Here is a 21,178-nt window from a genome sequence, read left to right as displayed (position 1 = left end):
GTTCTACAATCAGGTAAGGCAAAGAAATTAAATGCATCAAGTCAGACTCTTTAGTGACTGAAATACCTTCTAAGAAAGGTAACAAATCTACATATCTTCATAATCTTCACTACCAATACAATGACATCACTCTGATGATTACAACTCATTACACTGTGGTCACACATTCACTCGTTGCCCGTCCCCACTTTCCATCCACATCAGGCACCAAGTGGTTGTGTGATGAAAACAATTCTACTCTAAAACCACAACCTCAAAAAGAAAAGCAAGTTACAGTGCACTTCCAGGGAATTACACCACCAAGTCGAAAAGTTTAGGGATCTCAGAAGATAGGTTAAGGCCCCAATTTTACTCTCATACTGGTGGGGTCTTAGAGACTGCAAGTCTGCAGCAGCTGGAGAACATGAGCAGCACTGGGCCACGCGAAGGACACACACGTGGTTAACCCCTGCACAACGCTATTTCTATTCTTATCATGTAATTAATCACATTTTGTGAGAGCTTCGTGGAATGAGTGAGTTGTCTGGGGCTGGCTGTGATTACTCAGTTGTAACTTGGACTCTCCACCCTGTCGGGGGAATATGGGGAAATACAGCACTCCCTCCCTCCCCACTCACCCCACCTTGGGCCAGAGTGCAGGAGACATCCCCATTTCCCCATGGCACACAAGAGAGAGAAGGGCAGACTTGGCTTCTGCCCTGCTCTTGACCAGAGCAGCAGCACCTGGAGTGAGACATCAGGTGATGATAACAGGTTATTTGTGGTAAAGCTCAGCAACTTGATTACTAATCACTGGAAAAAGGGGGAAGCTGAGGAAGGATTTTGACCTCAGCAAGTGTATCAGCTGGCAGGGGCACACACACTGCCTCCCAGGGCCACCCCAGGGAAGAATGCCTTCAGGGCACTCCTCCCTGCACCCTATGCCAGGGCACACCTGTAACTGCCGCAGGACAATTTATAGGACAAATATTGAGGATAATTAAGGATAATCTCTGCTTTAGGTGTCTTACAAAGAAGGTCAGGTACTCTCTTTCCTTGGCAGATGTGATGAAGTTAGGCAGCTCCCATTAATAGCAGGTACTTGTTTCTCAGAACAAATAATAATAAAACCCCCTAACTATATCCTAAAAATTTCCTAGATTTAATCTTCTCAAAACTCAGACAAGATCATTATCATGAGTTTTGCCTCTAAAGAGCTGTAACAGTGAATTGCATTACCAGCACCAATCTCCTCCTGGTATGTGTTTTCCTTTCTGTACCCACACTAGCAAATACAGAGAGGTGCTATAATATTTATGTCCTAAGCTCAGACAGTAAGATCCTTTCAAATAACTTGGCAGGTCAGGGTAGATTAGATAGTCACATGAAAGCAAAGGAGGAATCTGCCCCAGCAACTTCTGCTATTTTTTTGTGGTCTGTTGATTTCATAATATTTGGTCACAAGATGTTGTTTTCGATATTCACTTATTATCATGCCATGCTTCTTCCTAAATAGCCTTTGGGTAACAGACATTTGTATCGCTGTCAAAGTGGAGAAGATGGGACTAAACAATTCCTGCTCTTGAAAGATCCCACTATCCCCCACCCAAGGGGACTTGAGAGGGCATGTGTGGCATGATCTCTTCTGCCTATGGATGTGACAGCTGACACAGGAGGAGGTCTGGTAAAACGGCATGTTCCAACCTCTGTTTCACAATCCTTGTGCACCTAAAAGTCCAATTTCCAAGAAATCAGAGCAAAAGTGATGATTCCCATCCATGTGATGAAGGGATATTCCTTGGGAACATCTGTCCTGTGCCATCAGAGGTAGGATGCTGAAGGTGAAGGATGAGCCGCCAGAAGAGGCCAACTGGCCTGTAGTCAAGCCAAGCCTGTGCTCAGGCAAGAAGCAAGTTCAGTGATTTCAATGGAAAGGTTGATCCAAAATGTAGGAAAAACATTTGGCAACACAGACACTGAGAGATCATTATTACAGTCAAGCCATTTGTAGCACTCCTGGCCTAGCAATCTCCTTTATCATGCCTTCATGTGTGTCTCTCTCTTTTTACATCTAGGCACACTGCTGCAGTACTTGAGCAGCTTCAACGACATTTCTGACATATCAGCCTAACTATATGTTAATTAAGCTTATGGGATTGAGAGCAGCATTTGATCTTCAAGGCTGCATACAGCAATTGAGCTTTTACAAATAACCATGCCCACATAGTTATGAAAATAGGAGCTGAAAGAGGCCTTTGCATGCAGTCCAGGTAACAGCAGTTCTACACACTCCATAACGTTAAACAAACACAGGTTATTTATCTCTGTACTGCTCTGTGCTTTTGTGATCCTTTGAAAGCTCAAAGATAAACAAGAGTCCCCTGAAATGACCTGTCTACACTAGATCAAAGAATAGGCAAGGGAAAAGCCCTTGCAGTGTTAGGCCAGTCAAACTGTCCATGGCTGCAAGAAACTTCTCGCTAAAGCAGGTTCTCCCCCACTTATCCTCTTCATGTGACACTTCAGCTCAGGCAGACCGGCCCTAGTGCCCTTGTTGTAAGCTTTCATTAAGCCCCAGGCAGCTTTATAAATGAATGTACCAATACAAGCACCAAGGTCTGGCCACTGTCAGGTTAACAGATTAAATGGGCTATTGATCCAGCCTGGCATCTGCCACCTTCCCCGATGACCTTACAGTCTGGTACAGACAGAACTGAGCAGAAACGGTATCCAGCTCCAAACTCCTCTTCACCTGGGGGAAGGGAGGAGGGAAGGATCCTGGGTCTCTGGTTTAGTCCTCCCTAGAAAAGTCAGGCTTAGTGATGCATGGGGCCTAGAGTGTGCATAGGCAGAGCAAACCAAGAGGCCAAGGGGTGAGCTCTATATTGCGCTAGATACAACAGCAAGGCCATCGTGTACAAAGCAGAGAGAACAGTGTCACTGTCACTATTTGTGATAACACCGTCTCTGCTTTGTGATGTATTAAAAATAAAAAAAATATGAGTGAGCAAGTCAAGCAGTGCTCCTTAGCTCTAGCTCAGCTGATCTTGTTGCCCACCACCAAGTTCTGTGGAAAGGCGGGTGGTGAGCTCACATGGATGCTCCTAGCAATGAACAGCATCTCACAAGCAAAGCCCAAGGAGCAAAGCTGACTTACTGCACACTAGTCTCCAGGTTTGTGGTCTTTGTTCTGGTGGATGGTGGGACTCCCTGGAACTGTAGATGACCGTTACATGATGCTAGCCAAGAGCTCCACTCAAAGCCTCACCAGCATCATGTTAAAAGCCTCTACAATTAATCTTGTATTTTGCTGGCTCCCAAAAGAGTGCCATGACAGGGCAGGGGGCTGACACTATTTTTAAACTCTAGGATGCTGATCTGAAGCTTGTCAGATTTACACTCCAGCTTTTTAATTCAACTTGATGAGCACCGAGTCTTCACATTAACTGTGCCTCATAGAATAGATGCTTGTGTTCAACAGATCCACCTGATTCTGTATCTCCCTGGTACCAACTACATGACCACAACTTAAACCTGCAAGCAAAAAGGCAGAGAAAGACAAGCTCTGACACCCTGTCTCCCTCTCAGGAGCCCAATTCAGCTCTGTTTACAATGAATTTTGTATTCAGGCAATAAAAGGCACTTGAGCTGAAGTGCAAGAATGGGGCTAATTTACCTCTAAACAACAGTACCACTCAAGGGCTTCTTGACTTGCAGTTAGCCCTATTGTTTGGCCAGTAATAGTTATAGATCCCCCCAGCACATATTCAGACCTTTCAACTCCTAGACCTTAAAAGAACTACTTATAAAAAGACAGATACCATCATATTACTTTACAGATTGGAAAACACAGGCTTGAAAAAAGTATCAGATAACTTGTCCAGAATCGCATGATAGTAGAACTCAGAATCACACCTACAGCTCTGTTCTCTAATGCCCAACTGTCTGCATAATTTTCAGTCTGTCTCTGCTGAAATCTTTTGTTGTGACAAGAAACTAAATGCTTTATATCACTTCTGACTCAAACTATGAGATCACGTTAGTAAGATGTAAAACTATATGCAATGCGTCCAAATTTAAAGTTTTCTCAAAGCAGAATGGAAACGTTTTAGTCAAACTGTAAAAATGGGGTGGGCTTACACTATCAGAAAGAAAAAAAACATTTTGTATTCAACATAAGGATACATTTAGCTTGGCAATGGAACTGTCAAGTCTGACTTTTGCTCCTCACCCCATCTCTGTGATGAACCAGATTAAGTATTTTGTGTTGCACCTCTTCCTTACAGGACACTAGAGATAGCTAATAACCCAATGCCAGTAACAAAGCACGCTCGTACAGATAAGTCAAGTGGCTAAGCCTGAAAAACTGTGTGCACCTGCTTGGAAGCACTACTGAAAAATTTGGCTTCTACCATGTTTCATGGCTGTGATTTTTAAAAAGAGACAAAGAGCTGAACACCCAGTGAACATCAATGCACAATGACTGCTGACTGCATTTTCTGAAGTCCTTAGAAAATACCAGCCCTACAGTGCCAATTAAAATACCAGCCAAGAAGAATAGTTCAATCCGTAATATAATCATGTAGTCATATTAATTAATGATAACTTCACACCATTAATCCCAGAGTGAGAGGGACAGTAGAGTATATACAGTAGCCTAGAAATGCATCGGGTGCAATAAGGCCATACAGCAAAAGTGTGTTCTTACCATAAGTGACTTACGCACAAAGCTGCGTCAGGCTTGGTGCTCTTTGAATGCTCCCTCGGCACCATCGCATTTGAAATTTTGGGTTGGAGCCCTGCTTATTCATCCATAATGAGAAAGTCAGACTGATCTCTGTTATTCCATCCTGAGCCCAGCTTAACTTCATTAACTACCAGAACAAGGTCATGCTCTGTTACATTTGTACTTTCACATCCCTTAGTAACTTTGAATCATCCTAGCTGTCAATGCACTGACATCTATGGTCTTCCAGTGTCACTCCTTTGTTTATGTTCAAAGTTCATTCATTGCCTTCTTCCATTAGGGCTCTGTAACACATTCTCTGCCCTAGTACCTCCTGCTACCTTCTTCTTACTCAAACCATCAAAAGTTTCTATCTGTCACTGAAGAAGAAGTAGTTTCCATGGAAACTCTGAAGAACAGGCTAAGTTAATGAGGCATAAAATGAAGACAGTGTCCTCAAGCTCACCCATTTTTAAAATCTAGGTCAGCAATGTTTGCTTAAAACATTCCACTCTTCTAAAACCATGTTCACTTGACTGTTAAGGATGTAATAAAAAGAGAAGCTCTAGCATACCCCAAACTTAGCATGTTTAATATAATACCATATGTCCATGTGAATAAAACATTCTTACAATTTCTTCCGGCCTGTTTTCCCTGTTCAGTTTCCTTGGATAACCAATGGGCATTTAGTTTTATCATCCAGTTATTTATCTTCACCAAACATTTACTCTGGCCATCATAATCCGACTTTCAGGTAGTTTTCAAGTGACCTGCTACAATCTCACCAAGGGCAGGAGGTATTAGTTACGTCATCCATTATAATCTCATTTAGAGGATCTACAGGAATGAAAGGACTGTGAAAGTCAAATTCAATCTCAACTTGAACAACACACAGGCAGAAGCCAAGGAATGAAACCAACGCTGAAATTCTGAAATTTGAGTTTGCTTACAGCTTACAGTAGTTGATCTCAGCCACCAACTACAAGTAGCAAACACTGATCTGTTGAAGTGTAATGGACCATGCTACAGTAAATGAATTAATTACATTCAGTGGGTTTCCTTAGTGAGAATCACAGTTCCTCTCAGGAGGAGAAACAGACATACCAAGTGTTAGTGATAAAATATGCTGTCAAGTACGTAAGGTTATGGAAGGCTGCTTCAAAAAAAATGCTGTGGAGGGAAATAACACTGATGATTTGTTAGTTATTTCCTCTGCTAATTGAAAGCAGATGCAATTGGATAAAGTCAAACACCTTAGGATGCAACTATTTCATCAAAGGTACCCAAGTTTTCAGGTGTGTCTTAATCCACTATTTATCTGTAATTGATGCTGACAGAGGGCCTTCAGTGCTTTGGATAGCTGATTGATGACCTGTGCCTGTTAAAAGGTAAGGTCCCACGTAACAGGAAGCTTTGCTTTTTCTGTCCACTGTTGATGGTGATGGGATTTCAGCTATTGATGACAAGCAAGAAACAAAAGGTTAAAAAAATACCTATAACCTTATGACTTTCTGAGAAAGCAAGGTGCACATGATGACAGCTTACAAAACCAATCTGGTGCCCTACTAAAAATCTACTGCAAACCATACTATGTTCCTTGTGTTATTAAATATCAAATCTGAAGCAAATCAAGAATTTTTCTGGCCAGGCCCTTTTTCCTGCCTAAACACCTATGTAATATGTTGGTTTAGGAGTGATCTACAGTCAGGACAGTTTGAACAGCTTAGCTGAAGCAGAACAGCAGCCCCCAAACACACTTTGGTATAATCCAATTACACTAATTAAAATAATTATTTCCACTTAGCTTGTTACTGAACTGCTTGCTTGGCACATCTAGAGCCAGTGCATACAAAGGTCAGGTGCAGCCTCTCCAAACTCTAGGGAGGACAAAAAAAAAAGTGTTGTGGGATACAAGTCTCTAGATGTTGGTGGTGGTTTGGTTTTGCTCAAGTATGTAAGTTAAAAACAGGCAGGTGGAGAACCTCTGACTTGTTTCATCTTGTCTACACACATCATGCTTTCCCCCTCAGCTCTTACTCCACTCCTCAGTTGTGCTGTAAACTGAATTCCTAGCCTGGGAAGTTTCCTCCAATGGAAAGCTAGGAAACAAAGTGTGCTGAAACCTTGCAATTTCTCTGCAAATGGGTACTTTGTGGTGCTGATTCTAGAATAAGGTGTACAGCTTGCCCTCTAAATTTGCAATTGAAGCGTCTGCTACTCATGCCTACATCTTTTGCAGAATCTCTGGAGGAAAAAGCAATCCATTTTAGAGAAGAAACAAATAAAGACATAACTGTCAAACTTATTCTGTATTTTTTCAGCGAGCCTAAAGGAAAGTTTCCTTCAACACACTCCATGTTGCCAGTATAGCTTTGTCTCCATCACTTTACAGTTTTCTAGTATGCCTGTCTGCTGCCAAATCTTTCCCTTGACACAACCACAGAATAAAAAAAATCCTTTGCTTCCCTCACTTGAACCTCCAACAAGCCACAGTGGCTTTCTTAACTACAGCCTTCTACAAAGCAGCAGAGAAAACAGTTCTCAGTCATTCCCACTGGACAACCATACAAAACAGCCTGATTTAATATTTTTCCTTGTCTCAGCGCTGTAGACCTCTGATATTACCTTGAATAATGCCTCCAACCAGCTACTCAGAAGCCACTAGGTCTTTCAAAGGGCCACTATTCCTCTTCCCCACACAAGACAGCAAGTCATTTTTTTTTCCCTTTGCTAACCCAGGACATGGGATTGCTGCCTCACCATTTGCATTTGGCCAAAGCAGGTGTAAACAAAACTGGAGTTCTGGAGTTCCCAAAACAGCACTGACTTTGGTATAGTAGGTGCTGCTGTAAAGGAACCTGTTGGCTACAAAAATTGGGGCATCAGGGTTTTTTTTTCACATGACCTCATGTTCTCACTCACTGCTCTTATCTATATCAAAAAGACAAGGCCACAATGTGCACACTATCAATATTTCCCTGTGCCTTGGATTTTTATATTCTAATGACATATGGGTCTTCATGCTGCACTTTTAAGATAACCTCATGTGCCCCTCAACGACTACAGTAAGTGTTAACTGTCAGGGTATGTGTCTTCATTCACAAGATATATACCCAAACTTCCAGATGAAAACCAGATGAGCTTGGATTAGCTACTGTTTTAACACCTGGGTGAAGTTAAGAAAGTTAAAAGCATAACACAGCAAAACAAAGTAATACAGTTATCAGTCAGCTCTCTGATTATTATGATGGGGAGAAAAAAAATGTCTGTTCAGTAGATCAATAGATCTATTGATCTATCTGGAAAGAACATAAATAATGCAACATGTGCCAAGCACATGTGGATAGAAGGCATAGAGTAATCCATCTCCAAATGGCACCTGCTGATTTGTTGAACATATAAAATATGCCCTTGCAATCTATTGATTGTCATAGAATTGGATCAAAACAATGATCTCTTAGCACTGGCAGTAGTCTGGCTAGGGCCCAAAAAACCAAAATATATGACAAATCCCAACTAAGAATCTTTTAGGTGCCACCTCTTCTGTCTTTCTCATTCAGGGAGTTTTTGGTGCGTTCATTTATGTTGCTCCAGAACCTCTGGGTTATCTCTAATCAAAGCTTATGCTTTGATGAGAAACTGCATTCCATCATTCAGATGTCCTGCTTCTATCCCAGGAATGCAGCTAAATTAAGAGTTTGCGTTATCCCAGGGAGATTGTGGGATGCTAATCCATTCTTGTGTTACATCTTGGCCTTGCTCCTCACACTCTTTGCTGACAGCTTTAACAGGCAGGGCCATTAATTTATTGCAGCTTAATCCAAATTTACCTGCAAAAGATGTCACCTGAGACTAAACATTCATGTATCACTTCACCTGGCATTAGATCCCATCAACACACCAGCCAGAAAAGAAGTGTATTGATATTAACAATTTCTCTGTTAATGCTTATTGCCATTCATTTGTCTGATCCTCTGCATAAGCATACATTGCTCCAGGCTCATCCTTTCACTTTGCTCCTGGTGGACCCATTTAATGATCTGAATGAGAGTAGAGAGCATACTAATTAAATTCAGATATTGAATCTAAATCAGGAGGTGCTGCAAACAACAGTGCAGGCAGAGAAAACATAATCCAAAAGGAGTTCATAAACCTAGGGATGGAATGGAAAAACCTGTGCGATCTGAGAGAATACAGACAGAAACCTTTGGGGAAAAGGGAAATAACGTGAAAGATACTTTCATAGCAGAATCACTGCAAAATGGTAATGTTAAATGGTCTGTAGAAAGTAAATCAGATCAAATCTTGGCGTATAATATGGCATTAATGAAAACAACACATGGCTAAAGAAACTGGAAGTTTCCTTGATCAGAAGCAGGACACATATCTATATTCAATTTAATCCCAGGGTGCTATAGGCCAGAAATACAGCCAAAAAAGCAAAAGGGTGAGAGGAAAACAAAAAGTGATTTATAAGGAGAGATAAAGGACTAAATGTGAGTGGCACAGCCAGATGGATGGGGGAGGAGTAGAAAGGCTGGCAAGAGCTTGCTAAGAAAGCTACCATGGAAGAAGAAATCTGCAAAAGCTCCTGGGGCTCAGCTGGAAAAAAAACCCCAACCTGGAGTCAAGCTTTATTAAAAAAAAAAAGGAGGGTCCAGGGTTACCATCCAGAGAATGGTGACATCTAGAAATCCGTCAGTCTGAAATATATTCCCCAGGGAAGTAAAACTAATGGCTAATAAGTCAGGAATGGGCTAAAGAGTAATTAAAAAAACCCAGAAACATTACCATGTCTTTTTGTGCATATAATTGCTAACTTTTTAAGCACCAAGGGGCAAATCATCACCTGAACTAGACCACTGCAGCTTCACCAAAGCCTGTGCCAGTTTACACCAGCCAAGGTCTGGCATACCTATCGTAACTCATACGCTGAGTTACAAACTGTAATACATCCTGCCTCCACCCAGCAGAGTTCCCTTGCCCTTTATATTTGTTACTCAATACATGTTTAAGGAATACAGGGCCGGAAGGGCCTTCTGGATTGTCCAATCCTGTCTTTTGCTATTACAGTGAGCAATACTCATTCCAGCTGACAAACTGTAAAATGACCTCGGTTGCTTGCTCACGCTGCTCTTTTTCACAAAGACCCCTCTATACCTCATATTAGGGTTAGAAAACCTAACTTTGCGTAAAATAACTAAATTCACTTTAAAAGCTCCCTCTTTCCTTTGTTAACAAGGTTCTCCTCTTACCCTAGCATTTAGTGAAATAGGGAGATGGTGAAAGAGGGGTAGATGCCTCCTCTAATTACAACTGATATATTGGAGGGGAAGTGAATTTTGCTAGAGAACTAAAGATGTTACTAAATGGATTCTTCATGATCATTTCCATGGGTGATGCTTTGACCTCAACAATACTCATATGACCCCAGAATGGCCATGATTGCCATGACCAGTCATAACAATATTTTCTTTATTTTTTTCAGAAATTCAACAGTATTGAGTGGCTGGAGATACCAGACTGAAACCCCGATCCAGATGAAGTCAGCATCATTGCCACTGGCAATGATTTTGCTGCATCTGCATGCCTCAAATGTTTGCACCATCTGCCATTGCTCCTCTGCACCAAAAAAATCCCTCCCCCATCTGAGGTTCAGAAGCAAAGAACTGTTGTCCCTCCCCATTCCAGCCTTCCCAGAATTTCTGAAGGCAAAAATAAACAACCTTTCACCAGGCCAGAATACTATCCTTCGCATTCAGTGGTGCCTAACTTGCCCTGGGTCATCGCCAATAGGTTTTTCACAGGGTTAATGATTTTGGGAAGCTTCAAAAAGCATTAGCACAGAGAGAGCAACGCAGAACTAAATTCATGCCAGTGGAAGACAGAAGCTTTATGAGACTGGCCTGACTACAGCTGTTCCAGGAAAAAGGCATTCACTCCACCTCAGAGAAGGGAAAAAGAAATCAGACCCTGGCTTATGAAATTTAATTAGAAGAATCATTTTACTTTATATGCAAAGAATTGCATGGACCAGTAAAAATCTTTATATGGCAGGGGAGAAGTTGACTGCAGTTAAAACTGGGGAGCAAATTCACCCTTCGACACGGCACGCTACAATGTAGGAGGAAATAAAAAGGTCAATTGAAAACCATTTTCCCTGCCAGGTATCTTCAATGACCCGGCATCAAAGAGATTATCAACGCAAGTATTTCACAAGATAGTAGAAATCCAACAGATTTGTGTGGAATGATAATAACAGATCAACTGATATATCTGGAAAAAAAAACCAAACAAGCTTTCAAATGAGCCCTTCAACTCTGAAGCAGAAGTCACTAAATTAACACTAAGCAAAAGCTAGGGAAGCCACTCCGAGCTTACATTTATGCTCAGAAATTCACCTTTCTTTTCTTTTGTAGGGCAACTTTCAGCTCATTTCAAGGCCTAAGCAGCACCACATACTTTCTTCTGCACAGGCTTCCCCTTCCCCCCTCTTCTAGAAGAAGAAATCTCCGTGAAGAATAGAGTTCAGATTTTGCTGTTCCTGTCCAACAGCTGAAGATAGGAGAAGGCAAACAGGAGAAGGTTGCTGTGTTATGAGATGTAGATTAGAGAGGAAAACCAGCATCCTTTATCAGGTCATGCAAGTTAAATAGGAAGGAACTGGCTCACAGTACTTAATATGCTGCATGTCCATGAATGCCTTGCAAATATTAACTAATCCTCACAAAACCCTTGTGAGATAGGTTAATATAAACCATTTATACGTCTGCAAGCAAACAGCGAGACTGTCCAGAGCCTGCCTGTGTGCTTTGTTAGTGATTCACGAACTGAAGTAGTTCAGTCAAATACATCTTTTAATGCTCTCCAGTCCATCTGGCTTCGGTGTCAGCAAACATGGCCAATATCATGTTGAAGTTCCAAGCATGGCCCAACCCTCTCAGACAAGCTGGGACCTAGAATTTCATGGAGATCTGTGCTGGGATCATGGGAGGAGTGCAGTTTTAAAGGATTGGGATGAAAAGCTAAGGAAAAGGCTAGCCATTTCAGCTCAGCTTTGGAAATTTTGGGGTTGGTCCAGGTGTGACTCAAAAAAATTTGGGTGTGTGGCATAGGTTAATAGTTGGACTGGATGATCTTCAAGGTCTTTTCCAACCTAGACAATTCTGTGATTCTGTGATTCACATTCACACAGACACCAAAGATATTCTCCATTTAGAGAATTCTCACCACCAAGCCTGACTGGCTGAAAGGCATTTTCCCATGAAAGGCACATCCTCCTTGTGTGTCTAATCCAGGAATTTAATACAGCACTTCAATAACTAATTTTACACCCTTATGTTCTGTCTCCTCAGCCTGATTTAATTTCCCTGATTACTGAGGAATTAATTCCACTCCTTATTTAAGCTAGTGAGCACAGAGAAATGGATTTTTTCTTCCTTTTTGATAGAAAAGGCTTGCATTGGCAACAACAACCTGGCCAGATTTATCCTATTTTCCTGCCCAAACTATGAGACTGAGGGAAAGTGGCAAAAGAAGTTGTTTAGCCTCCCACCCTGCAAAATCCAGTCTCTTTTGGCTAGGAGTGAAGTGGGGCAGCTGTAACAGTGGGGATGGTCCAGTGCAGCAGAACTAAGGGAGTCCTCAGCCAGCTGAGATAAAACCAGAAAATTGATCTATTCTTGACTTTCAGCTGACAATTCAAATACTTTAGAAGAAGTTACCTTAGTAAGGTAAACAATTGCTCAAAGCAAGGGAGGCACAACTAGTGATTTGATATGGGGATAGGATCCAGAATTCCCAGGGTCTGTTCCCAGCCTTGCCACTGCATAACTGCAGGTTAGCAATCATTCAACATCTTTTCCCTCAGTTTATTCTTCTTTATAGGGTGTTACATAACTTAAATGCAGGACTTCACCAAGGATGTGTTCCTACAATTCATTATGTGAGGTGCCACGAACCAGCTTGCTGCTTTGACATCATAGGCTGAATAGCGACTGAATTGCTCCATGCCTTGGTTTTCCACTGACATAAAGAGAATATTCACGTGCTTTGATATCTTGGATGGAAAAGAGATGCAAACACAAAAGTGCTACTCTTCTATTGAGAGGAAGAGACAGGTTAAATTCTACCCTTTGGTTCCCCACTCCATTGGGAGTGGCATGAAAACATAAAGATGACAGGCTGGGCCCCATTCTATTAAGATTTAAATTTAGCAAGGAACTGGAAAGTTACTGGGAGCCTTATGTCTAACCTCTGCCTCAGAAACAAATATGCATAATTCTTGTCCCATAGCTAAATTTGAGTGAATTATAAAATGCCAGGCCAATAAAAGAACCGTCCAATGCAAACCTTATCTGTCCTAGATACACATATCTGCTTACAATATCCTTTGTTAGTTAAACAAAACAGAATCATTGTTGCTAAGAAGTTAATATTGTTTAAGATCCACTGGCTAACATACAGAATGCTTTCCTGAGTTACCCCAAACACATTCTTTTTTTATTCTCAGTTTCTTCTCCCTCTTTTTCTTTCCTTCCGACTTGGCTAATGCTGAAGTTTTCTTTAGGTGAACTTGCTTGCAAGGTGATATGAAGCAAACATTTCAGTTGATACAGTGAAGGGTAAATAGCTGTTCAGATCAGAACAAACAATTAATTTGAAGAGCAGAACATAACTAAAGTGACTCCCCAAGCATTAAACAAGGGCCTATTTGCTCTATCTCCTACCAGCTCACCTTTTTCTTGATTATTTCCTTAACGTGCTTGTAAGCCTTTTAAATTCCTTCGTCCAAACAGTGAGTTACTGTGGAGTAAAATCAACTATAGTGTTCCAATGCCCCTACGAATAAACACCCTGCAATGCTTTCTATGATGCATTTGATTTGATTGTTTTTCCTAGTGCTGAGACAGGACATGATAGAAATATCCATCCAAATGAAAATAAAAAGAAGCACTTCATTCCCAGAGCAATATTGGTTAAAATACCAGATATAAAACATGTCCCTGGCAGAAGGATATCACTACGCCGCAGGAGTGGAGAGTTGCTAATGTCCATCTGACGATACCAAAAACTGCACTTCGTATCAATCTCCTAAAACCATCCCATCGTCTCCCTGCATTTCCATGCCCTGCAGCATTATAAGGCCTACAATTAAAAATACACTGTCAGGATAATTTCACCTGCCCTGTAGGTGTGCCAACAGAACTCTGTCCGCCCAAGAGGTTACTACTTTACACCTCTGACTGATCTTGCGTACACCAGCAGAAATCCAGAGAATCGACTGGTCTGTAAGATATGATAGCCCTCCAGGATCCTTGGCTGCAGGTCTCTCACAGAAGGCTATGCAGCGTAAATGATGTCACGGCAAACTCCATGCCACTGTGAATAGACATCCTGAGCATCTCTATGCGAGGCTGCAGCCTGCAGTGTAGGCAGGCACAGATATGCTGAAGCTCTGTAGGCGAGACATACTTACAAAATCCAAGAACATCTTTCTGCTTTCACAAAGACAGCATTGATAAGAGTCACTTTTTACAGCATGTGCTTCCCTATCAGAGGTAAACATCTCAAATATTTGGCTTTCACCGACTACCAATTTTTCTAGCCTAAGGATTGATGAAAAACATTTGACAGTCTGAAAAATGAAGTCTTTCATTTTACACACAAAACAGGCATAAAATTGGAGGCAGCAGTGGAGACTGCCTGATCTAGGGATCAGTCCGAGAGTCCATGACAGACCTTTAAAGGGTTTAATTCCAACAGGCTGGCAGTGAAAAACCCCTTAAGCCACGAGCAGTCCTTATAACCATACAAATAGCAAACTCCTCTTCAGCAAGTGCAAGAGGACCAAAATCCAATGAAAACTTGTGGCCCATGCACAAATTCACTCTGAATTTCTGCTGGCATCAAGTAGGCCTCATTATGAAGATAATGTTCAGACCTAAAATGTATGACACTGCCAAGTGGTGACAGGTAAAGTGGACTGTCTCTGCCCTGAATGCATTTGACACCATTTGCTAACTCTTCAAGGCAGAAAGGTATGAGATATGGCCCGGCATAGTAGGAATGAATGTCAAAGATAAAATATGATCATCAAATGTGTTGACTGAGTTTGTCTTGCAAAGGAAGTTTAAAGTCTGGCTGTCTGGGGGCTCCTGAAATAGCATTTCAGAGATTAGCAAAAAACTGCAATAAAGTAGTCAGTGAAGATGCATCATTGTCCCATACTGGGCAGCATTAGAATCCCTCACTGCATGTCATCAACCACTACAGGAAAAAAGCTCATGGTGACTCATTCTGGCTGAGGTGGTAGGGATCTGCGGCTTCAGAGCACGAGGAATTAATCTGCTGCACTGTTCTGTCCATTGTGAAATCACACGTCTGTGATAGAGCACAGGCCAGCTGTGACGCTCCCACATGATCCTGAATTATTCCTTTTTTTTTTTTTAAGCGTATCAATGCTGGGGAAGTCTCAATTCAAGTATGAATTTAAGAGCTAAATGGAAGAACATGTTCCTTTTCAGACCAAGGAAGATCACTCAACAAAATGAGACATCAAGTGGAACAGTTCCAAGTCCAAGAAAAGTGATGCCAAGATCAAAGAGTATCTCATCTCAGAAATACCTCCCTACCCCTCCACAGTTAGATACAATCACAGAGCACAACATAACTAAAGATTCAAAGCATCCATAAAAAAAAAAAGATAACAGCACCCTAGATCTAAACTGAGGAAGGACTATTCCCTCCTGCCTTCAAAACATTTCATAATCTGCATTCTTGATCGATTGGGATATCCTTTTTCAAAGCTGCAGAGCACTCTCACTCTCTGGAATCAGAAACCAAGATAAACCTCCCAGGAACTAAGGACTGTCACAAGCCTCCCACTTGCTGATCCAAAACATAACTCTTCCAGCAGCTTTCACAGCCATAAGCACAAAGGACAATAGAAACACACATCACATGCACACATCTAAAAGCTTACAACGACAGGACACTTCGTGGCACAGACAGCCCATCCTCACAAGGAGCACAAAGGGAGAGCGGGTGATACGTGACGGAGACATCACTTGTGTCCCATCACTGTGTGGTGCTACACTGGTGCTTGGGGCAGAGGGAATAGCCAAGCAGGAGCAGGCAGGAAGTTTCCAACTCCCAGTCCAGGGTGGTATGTACTTCCATGAACCCATCACAAACCCAGACTGGGAATCTTCCTTTACAAATCCCTTCCTGCTTTACTTCATTGGATGCTGCACTCGCCCACCTCTGCTCTGCGTGCAGGTTTATCTGCCATGGACCCTTCCATGCACATCTAGTCTAGCTTTACAACAGCCCCTATAAGTTTCCCCTTTCTGCCACCTCAGCTTATATAAGCTACTACCTACCTATTATTTTAGATTATACATAGCAACATGATTGGGAAAACAGAAACAACAAGTTTGGGGATGATTTCCCTCCCTCCCCTCTTTGTTTGGTTTTCTGGAACTACTTCATCCCAAACATTTGTAAATAGTGCCTGGAGTTACATTCCAAGTTCCAGCAGTAAACACTAAACTAGCTAATATATATAGAAGGATTCCTGTTCTTCCAGTGTATCCAGGCAACCTTGCAATACAAAGTTAAAGCACAGCTATTTGTTCAAAAAGTGTTTTCACAGCTATTTCCTCTTCCCCCCCACCCCCCCAACTTTTTCCACTAGGCACTATTTATCATTGGGAGATTCTGTTCCCTTTTTCCCTTTTTAAAACCTTTACAACATCTCATTTTAAGAGCAGCAAAGCACAGACATCTAGCTTATAATAAAGTTTGATTTTGTTTACAAAGAATGAAAGAAAAAGAGCAAAAGTTTCAAAAGAGCACCTGAAGAACTCCTTCGTAACATACCGTGGTAACTCTGGAAACAAGATTATTTCCAAATGCTAAGGAAACCAGAATGCTGTAGGAAGACAAACACATTTACACAAATGCTAAAGCAAGCTGAAAACGTCCTTTACTATATCCTACCTAATACTAGTTGAAGTTTTTAGACTAAAAAAGTTCCCTCAGAGAACATAGGTCAGACTGAACTAAAATTTTTCCAAAGGAAAAATATCAATTTTTATTAAATTTTCCAACAGAGAGAGATTTGGAGTAAAGCCAACATCTCAATAAGAAGTGGTTTTAATTTGAAAACATCAATTCAAAATGAAAACTGTTACTCTGATATCTTGGGCACCTTTATTTTGCTAGGCAATGTGGACATTTTATGTTGATGTTTCTTATTTGAAAAACTCTTCAGAATATTCTTCTACTATATAGTTCAAACTTTCAACTTCTGCTTCCTATTCGGTTTAGAAACCATTTTTCCTACTATTAAAGCTTCCTGCTGGGCTAAAGAAGTGTCTTCTCTGAACATTCCCTGCTCCCAGTGCCATTCTTTTCCCATGAAGTGCTCTACAGTACATAGTTGAAATTTTTTTTATCTGAATAACAGTCAATTAAATACTGCTCATTTAAAAAAAAATATGGAAACATTTATTGTTTTCAGCCTTTGGGGTGAGGGTAGAAGGAGAAATAAGGAAAAATCTCTGAAGATGCTATTGCCAAAATCCGTCATTGCATTCTCATGCCATTTTTTGCAAAGCAGTCCTAGTGTTTTCCAGCTTAGTGTGTCCACCAAGCTAAACAGTGGGTGACACCAAAGTTATGAAATCAACTCTTACTTCCTCTTCAGAAGCAAAACTGACTTCCTAAAGGATAGTTTTTGCCTTTACAGAATCTGCAGATCTGGGGTCATGTAGACAAACTAGGAAAACCAGCCTGACATGAGGAAGAGCTGGAAATTAATTTGCCACATGTCTTAAATACAGAGTAGTTTACACATCTCAAGTGTCCAGAATGAACTCCCACTGCCTTTGCCAGGCAACTCAGCTTCCAGCAAAGTCTTTTTCAGAGTGCTTTGTTCCTCAATTTACCAGAAAGGAAGCAATGGGTGCAGGGGCAGATGCTGATTTAGTAAACGCACAGACTCCTATTGGGCAAGTTGCTTTTCCTGAAGTTGTTTATGCCGAGAGCTCACTTTGAGAAGCTGAGGTCAGCAAAGGAGTATAGTTTATGGTTTGGCCTCAGAGCTGCTGTGTAATTTGTCTTCCAAATCCTGGTGTTCAGAGGAAACCAGCTTCACAGTCACAGCACTTTTCTTCACCTTGGTACTAAATCTTGGCTTCTTCTTCAACAGGTGAAGATCTTCAATGATTACTTACAGCTTGAGCCCATAAGGTGATATCTAAGAACAAAAGCAGCGGGTAAGGCCCACTACAAATTTCTTCTCATTTTGAAGAATTCCTTAATTCTAGCAGCTTCACTAGATAATATGGTGGATTCCACTAAGATTGATGGGACTGGTGAAACAAAGCTGATAGTGATTTTCATCTGTCAGTGGTACCTCACAAAAATGAATCCCTAGGTCTTTGATGCTACGTTTTAACTATCTAGTTCCAATGGTAACACAAGGAGAACATCACTAATTTTTTTTAAGTTCAGTTGTGAAGTACCAGGCAAATAAAACAGTGACACAGCTAATAATGATACAAGAAAGATGCTGTTACAACACATCAATTTTTAGGGACCTGATTACAGCAATGATGAAGTGCTGAAAATCAGTAAGAACAACCATAATCATGTGTAGATTCCATCTTCCCATTATTTCCCAATTAAAAAAAAAGAATATAACCCAAATAAAGCAAAACATTTCTAACAAGTAAGTTTCCAAAAGTCTCTGAAAGATGTCAATGGCTGTTCAGTCACTGCAACATATTTTCTATTTCATTGCTCCCATACATCAAGGGAAACAGTGGTTAAGAGGAACAATGTTCTCATGGTTATAAAACACAGGACTGAGCCAGAAAGCTCTGTTCATGTTTCCGGTGCAACTTCTACAGAGTACTTTCTCTTTGTTTTGATATCTCTTTTTTTCTTTTAAACAAAAATAGTCATACCAAACAGACTAGCCAAAATGGAAGGGAAACCGTTCAAAAGGGGTTTTTAAATCACTTTTCCATCTCAGCTGGACAGCATGACAGAAATTCACAGTATTACTTGCAGCAACAAGGCTGGGTGAGTACAGACTGCCTTGTGTGCTCCCAGGCACATCAGGATGGCAAGGAATATTGGTTTTGCTGGTGATGAGCTTTTGTCTTGATAGAATCAGGGCTGAAACGTTTGCCACCTTGCTTCTAATGTAAGGTAGTTGCTCAAGCTTTGGGCACACACAAACATCACTTCCCTTAAGCTCTGTGTAAACAAATGCCTTGGCAGTAGCTCACATTTCTGGATTACCTCTGCACATAAATGACTTCATTTCCTTAAAAGCAAAAAGCAGCTAGATGGGGGTTGGAGCTTGTTTGGTGATTAACTCTGCCTTTTCCCCCTCTCATGCCCAAAAAGTTAGAGATAAACATAAAAATAATTCAGACACACAGGCAAAATAATAGCTTGGAGGGGCAAACTTTTCCAAAAGGAAATGGAGATTCATCACCCAAGGAAGGTGTGGTTCTGTTGTGGGACAGGGCAGTGTGTTACGATGCTCCTCCAGTTATCTGAACTCAGCAAGTATTATGGTCCTATGCCCCAGGAGTTACACTGCATCACCCAGATAGGCAAGGGAGGGCAGACCCATCCTAATTTTCTATTTCTGAAAATAGGATCTGGTCCTCAAGCAAGGGCTTGTTCCAAAGCTCTGTGAAATAATGGATGACCTCCAGTTATTTTGGGCCATGCCTACTACAGAAGGCCAACTAGAAACTGAAGACACTGAAAAGCCATGCATACAGAAAAAGTGAAAGGGTGGGAAAGGACCTAGACTTTTTGGCAGATGGACTGACTCCTTCCCCACTCTGATTTTTACAGTTGTTGCTATTAGATGCTACTAGGAGGGCGTCAACTTGGTTGGTTCACACAGCAACACCAAGTTTTCCCAGTCATGGAAAAACAACTGCTGCTATTATAGGATGATGGTGAAATCAAAGTCCTCCAACTCCTGAAAGTCAAGAGTAAAATCCATAGACCACTTGTAAATCAAGGATACAAACCCAAGGGGTAACCACTTAAAAGAGATGGACCAGATCTGCAGTGTGACTTGGATGCCACCATGTCAGCTTATACCATGTGAGGGATCCATCCTGCATATTTTAAAGCAGCAAACAGACTAGATTAGGCTGGCCTTAATCACGCAAGCGTTCTCTTTAGGGAATGGCTGTCACCCAAGAGACTTAACAGAGCACAGCCATTGTTGGCAGGAGAACAGAGGCCAAATGCTTTTCTGGCCAGCCCCTGTGGAAGGGTTGTGAGGTCAGAAGTGAGAAAAGCCTCCTTGCTAGCTCTACCAGCACTCCAGCAGGACTCCAACAGGTTGCAGAGCTACTTTTCCTCCAGACCAGACCACACGTGCTCCTTCAAAATACATACTTGGCAGACGGAAGAAAACTTGGAGAGGAAGCAAGAGAGATTCAGAGAATTGAAACTCGGACTAGGCACTGTCTTCGCACACTCAGCCAGCAATCTGGAACTAACTTATCTGCTAGAAAAATGTAATTGCTGTGATCAGCAGTCCTCATTATACATTTCAACTGCCCCAAACTACCACATAATTCCTTCCTTCCTTTTCACGTACCAAGTAGCTAGCAGGTGTGCACTCACCCAGCTTTCCCCATGTGAAATAGCAGCATGACTCTCCCAACAGCAGTCACTCCCTTTCCAGCAAATCTTGTCTCCAGGATTCTCAGTAGTCTCCTGATGTGTTCAGCTGGGTAGGCAGCACCTCTGACCAAAAGCACTTCTAAGGAGCAGCTCCGAGTTCCCAACCAGCTTGTCACCCTGGGATTCCTTTCTCTGGTTAACATAGACAAGAGCATGCAGAGGACATCTGTCCAACCAATGTTGCACACACACTGCAGGAGTAAACCATAGGTGTTCGAAAAGCTTAGCTTCTACTCCAGCAGAGCCGCATCACCTGATGTGGTTAACTGGGTTTGCAATTTCTTTTTGAGAGAGTGCCGAGAGGTCCTAAGGCCTTATACTTTATCAGTACTGTACCTGCTATAGCTAAAATTCAGCTTGCCTGGCCCCTTTCAATTCCACCAAAGGTGGTATTGGTAAGCCACCAAACCCTTTGTTTTTTCACTTCCTGATGACCACTATAGAACCTGGAAAGCCACACATGGGTCTCTGCATACATGGCCATGGGTGTGAGTACACACGTGAGCGTGTGTGCACCCATCTGTGTGACCAATGCCCTCTAGAGGGAATCGATGTCCCATCAAGACAGTTGCTCTAAAGCCAAGGGTGCCAGATATGGCTACTGCTGGCCACAGCTGCTGAGACCACTCTCATCACTGATGTTCCCAGCTAAAAGCCTACTGAGAAAGGTATTCCATGGAAAAAAACCAAAAGTTAAGTGGGTTGGGGTTTAAAAAAAACCCCCAGAAATCTAAGAAG

The 21,178-nt window shown here is 41.7% G+C and overlaps 1 long non-coding RNA gene across 1 annotated transcript in view; it reads left to right on the top strand.

The window, feature by feature from the left end:
- LOC141928048 (uncharacterized) overlaps positions 1 to 13,056 on the top strand; it is a 28,873-nt gene extending 15,817 nt beyond the window's left edge. Inside the window, exon 4 of the long non-coding RNA XR_012624656.1 lies at positions 10,194 to 13,056. This is a non-coding gene — a long non-coding RNA (uncharacterized LOC141928048). The remainder of the gene's footprint in view (positions 1 to 10,193) is intronic.
- The last annotated feature ends 8,122 nt before the right edge of the window (positions 13,057 to 21,178 follow it).

The sequence above is a fragment of the Strix aluco genome, chromosome 11, assembly GCF_031877795.1.
Source record: "Strix aluco isolate bStrAlu1 chromosome 11, bStrAlu1.hap1, whole genome shotgun sequence".
In the NCBI taxonomy this organism is placed as follows: Eukaryota; Metazoa; Chordata; class Aves; order Strigiformes; family Strigidae; genus Strix; species Strix aluco.
This window is presented reverse-complemented; position numbering and strand designations above follow the sequence as displayed.